Genomic DNA, 4,824 nt, shown 5'->3' with positions numbered 1-4,824 from the left:
CAACCTAAGCACAATTCTGCAGAGAAAGGCATTTAGAGAACACATTTGCCTGTAGAATTTCATTATTTGTGGTAATAAGGGCTCTATGGGCAAACGAGCTTAGAGGCCCAATTCAGGGGCTCAGTGAGGGGAACTAGAGAGGCATGCAGGAGCCAGAGAGGCAGGAGGAGCAGAGCCATGGCAGCTTAAGGCTATGTCTACACTGCACTTTCGGCGTTTAAACTTGTGTGGACAGCTCTTCATCGGTGGGAGACACTCTCCCGCCAATGAAGCTACCGCCCCATGTTGGGGGTGGTTTTATTTTGCCATCAGGAGAGCTCGCTCCTGGTGACAAAGAGAAGCTAGACCATGTGCCTTACAATGGCAAAGCTTTAGTAAGCTGTGCCACTGTAAGCTGTGCGGTGTAGACAAAGCCTAAGATACAGGCTAGTGCGGGTAAGAAGATGCAACCTACATCCCAGCCGGGGCCCTGGCTGGAAGTGCAAAGAATCCCTTCTTCACTCATCTGTAGAGGGACTCACGAAGGTCTCTCCTGTTCTAGTGACACCCCACAAGGGTAGGTCTGGACTGATGGGCACTAATAGCCCAAGCAATATGTTTTGAGAAGCCCATAAAAAGCCACCCATAGCTCCTCTTAACTGACCAGGATCACGGAGGGATTTATTATAGAGATTGACTGGTAAAATGAGGGGTGTTATGGTTTGTGATAGACCCAGGCCAGTTGGGTACAGCAGAATAGCAGAAGGCAGATATATTGGCCACTGGATTAACACAGTTTTCTGTTCCCTGACTGAAATCAGAGCAGGGGCTGCTCCAGGCTAATGAGAACACCTGACTCTAATTAACCTGCAAAGAGTCAGGTGAGGCCATTAAGCTAATGTGACCACCTGACTCTAATTAAGGGCCCGCTGATACTATAAAAAGGGCTCATTCCAGTCAGGCAGGAGATAGCCATGGAGCCAGACAAGAGGAAGTGCAGCTGAAGGACTGGTTAATGAAGACACCCTCAAGCCATCGGTAAGGGAGCCCTAAGGTAAGGGTGAAGAAGGAAGAAGCAGGAGAGCTGTGGGGAAGTGGCCCAGGGAAATGTAGCGACTCTGGTAGTGAAAGGTTGGCTGCCAACAGCTGCTACCATTAGGGTCCCTGGGCTAGAACCTGGAGTAGAGGGCAAGCCCAGGTTCCCTCCAACCCACCACTACAGGAACACCTCCTGGGAGGGGAAGTCAGGCTCCTGTCAGGACAGGAGGCTAAACTGTTCTGAAATAAGCCCCCAAGGACAACAGAGACTGTGGGAGTTCTCTCACCAGCCTCCTTGCTGGCCTATGATGAAAAGGGCTCAGTAGACTGTAACCCTGGCCCTAGAGAGAGAAGGGCTACGTGGAGGGTCACAGTGAGCCACTGAGGCTAGCATAAACTCCCTAGAAGCTCAGGACCCACGGGGGCAAGGTCAGAGCTCTGCCACAGGTTGTATTTTTGTGGCTTGCTCAAAGGAGATAGTTTAAAGAATACCAGTCTCCATGTGTTTCCCTTTGTTCTAACATTTTGGTATTTACATTTCAGTAAGAGTTTTTATATTTTACATGTGCAGATGGACCTGACACACGTTACTGAATTCCCTTTCCAGAGAAGCTGTTCTGTGGCTGTTTGAAGTGCAGTACACAAGAGTATTCTGTCCTCCAATTTCAGCAGTGCCAAGTTTCCAATCAAGAGCCATCAGGAAACTTGTAGTCATGAATATTACAAGCAGAGATTTACTGTCTACTCCAAAGGAAAAAAGAATCCCACCAGTTAAGCCGCACTGTTGTTAACAGCAGTAGGAGCCTCAGTGGGAATGGCTCCCCAGCTCTGGGCTCCATTCTGAGCACCTTGCTGATTAACCCTGCACTAGAACTCCTACCAGCAAGATGAAAAGAAGGAGCAGGGAGAAGAATGAGCCAAACATGCACAGCAGGAACAAGGTAGGCTATGAGGTCATTAGTGCATAGTGCACATTCAGCACTATCTCTAATTGTGTGGCACTTAGAAAAATATACAGGAAGAGAATCAGCTGCAAATGTAAATTTCGTAAGCTCTGCCCAGGCTTAGCTCTGGGTCTAGTTTGTCTCCTGCTAGTTGTGGTCCCAAATATTATGTTATACTACCACAGAACAGGAAGAGGGTCTTCCTGGTTTCCTGTGGCCATCCTGCTGAAATGAATGGGATGTCCATCATCTATCTATCTATTTCCACTACCTTTGATGTCTGGAAAAGTTAATTAGAACTTCTGAAACAATGAGAAATCCAATTTTTCAACTATGAATCATTCTGTGTCTGGACTGGTCCCCTGAGGGTCATTTTCATCATAAATTAATCTTTCTAATGTCAGACTTAAATTATCAGAAGTGACTCACATGACCACTGTGTTACGAGCAGTAGCAGCAGCCCTGCTGTGGAAAGGTGTGATGGTGTTCTGATGATATTGAGTCTGACATTGTAAAAAATTAGTTTAAAATTAAAATAACTTTGATGACAGTAAACAAAATGGAGGCTCACTCATGTCCAGAACATGACTGTCATTAGCTGTAATCTTTGTTGCCTACTTCTAGGTAATGAAGGGGGGAGGAGCATAATGAATATTGTCAATATCTGTTTGGAGGTGGGAGGAAATGGAATGTATAGTTGATCGGCTGCTATATATTGTAACCCTGCTCTCTACTGGAGATGCATTGACCATGTTGTCTTCTGACTAGTCACTCTACCACAGAGGAGAGAAACTTTAATACTATTATAGATATTATAGATAAAGGAGGGTTTATCTTAGCTCAAATGATAAAGGAATGTATATTAGGAGCAGAACAGCTTGAGCTGTGTTCACCAGTGAAGTTTTAAGAGGTCATGGTGTGCAATGGAGCTAGGTGAATAATTTATAACAAATAATGTACACTATGAATTTTGCCTCGTTCTTTGTGCACATATGATTGTCTCAAATGTATTCTTACTATGAAACTATTCACTGAATGAATTTGGTGAATGATTGGATGAGTGTGGCCCTTATAGTCAGGTTTCTAGTGAGCATATTCTTAAATTCTAATTTCATTTTCCATGAACATTCAGCATCCTTTAATTAACATTTCCTTTTTGGCAAACATTCTTGCCAGTAAATTCATTTCCTAGTATTTGTACAAAGTGAACACAAAAGCAGCATTGTCAAAGCAAAATAATTTAAACATTTATATTAATATTTGTGGAAATTGCTTTTACACTATTCTCCCAGCTCTAGTGTGGAATACAAAGTAGCTTATAACTATTTGCTCATGGAATCTTTATCCAGGTAAGGTAACTCATAAACACACTTGAAATTGTTTCTTGGTTCTTGATTTAACTGGATAAAGTAATCAATCCCTTGAATAATCGGATAGTAACTTTCACTAAATAATATGAAATGAATAAACAATGAAAATGTATTCAGTGAAGTTTCTGAAGTATTTCACTTGTGACTAGCAGTTGGAGCTCATTCATTTACTTTTCTTCTCTGTATTTTCTGTGCGGCATGCCCTTTTCACTTGGATAGCTCCGTTTATAAATATGACCATTATAAAATCAGGTAATTCACATGGTTAAAGAGGACTTTGGTGAACTGGGAGAATTTAATCAATTCTCTTGTGTTGTGCATGTGTTTAAGGAATTCCTATATGCAATAAATTATATATCATATGTTTTGGAAACAGGATCCATAGAGAATTACATCGTTTAGGTAGAACCATAGAGAGAAAGTAATATTTGCATATTAATCACTCATAGATAACTATTTATGTGAGCCACATGAAGCAGTGGTAATTTCTTCATGATAGCAAATACTCAACTAACAAAACAAGAATGAGATCCAGACTTTCATATCTAAGCACTGATAGACTGGTTGACATTGGCTAAGGAACAGACTGGCCTGTAACTAAATATTTCAACAGTGCAGACCATAAACTTTGAAGGCAAATTTAGCAAAGCTCTGACCTCTAAATTTTGTTATCAAAAGACTTATGGATGCACAGTTTAACTTCCTGATTCTTAAATCTTCCGTGTAATTAATATCTACACTTTGACACCCTTCATAGATTAAAAGTCAATAAATAAATTATCACACTGATAAAATTACTCTGCCTAATGTCCAAAATAGCACATACAGTAGGAAAACCAAACACAGTCTATGCTGCTATAATTGCCACTCTTTCACTGACATTTTGAAAAACAATTTCAATTCTTGAAGTTAAATGAGTCATGGAATACAAAGGATACTGGATGATCATATAGAAGTAAAATAGGATATTAACCCCACTCGGGAGAATTAACTTTCATAATTTACTTGTGCCTAGAGCTCATGAATACATAACCTGAGCAAATATTATGCAGACTCAGAGAGGGAAACAGATTTAAATCATTCACAAAGAAACTGGAGTTGCTCTAATAAAGCTATTTTTAGTATATATTAATTTTAGTTGTGCTATGATGCATGTAATGCATGTAGTTATGTAACTAGTATAATCTTTTTTTCTCTGCACCTCTAAATGTCAAGGACACTGCTGTGTGAAGAAGGCAGCTGCCATTTGGGTTCAGATGAGATGCAACACATTATAGAAGAGACTCACTCTATTCTCTCTTGGATGCTTTATGTTTGTTCTTTCTTGTGCTGCTATTTTCCCACAGTCATTAAGATTAATGTACATGGTTGCCCATTGTGTATGTAAAGCATAACAGTGTATTCACAAAGTTGTAGGTGTTGAAATGTTTCATTCCACTCTGAAGATAATACAAGCTTAGGGTGCTCAGCACCTCACAGAATTAGGCCCTAAA

The 4,824-nt window shown here is 40.8% G+C and overlaps 1 long non-coding RNA gene across 1 annotated transcript; it reads left to right on the top strand.

The window, feature by feature from the left end:
* The first annotated feature begins 973 nt into the window (after positions 1-973).
* LOC120369674 lies at positions 974-4,617 on the top strand. The gene is made up of 3 exons (XR_005583314.1): positions 974-1,033; positions 1,589-1,958; positions 4,547-4,617. It is a non-coding gene; the product is annotated as an uncharacterized LOC120369674 (long non-coding RNA).
* Positions 4,618-4,824: the final 207 nt, after the last annotated feature.

The sequence above is a fragment of the Mauremys reevesii genome, linkage group 8 (genome assembly GCF_016161935.1).
Source record: "Mauremys reevesii isolate NIE-2019 linkage group 8, ASM1616193v1, whole genome shotgun sequence".
In the NCBI taxonomy this organism is placed as follows: domain Eukaryota; kingdom Metazoa; phylum Chordata; order Testudines; family Geoemydidae; genus Mauremys; species Mauremys reevesii.
Note: the sequence above shows the minus strand (reverse complement) of the source record. Positions and strands in the feature narration are given on the sequence as shown.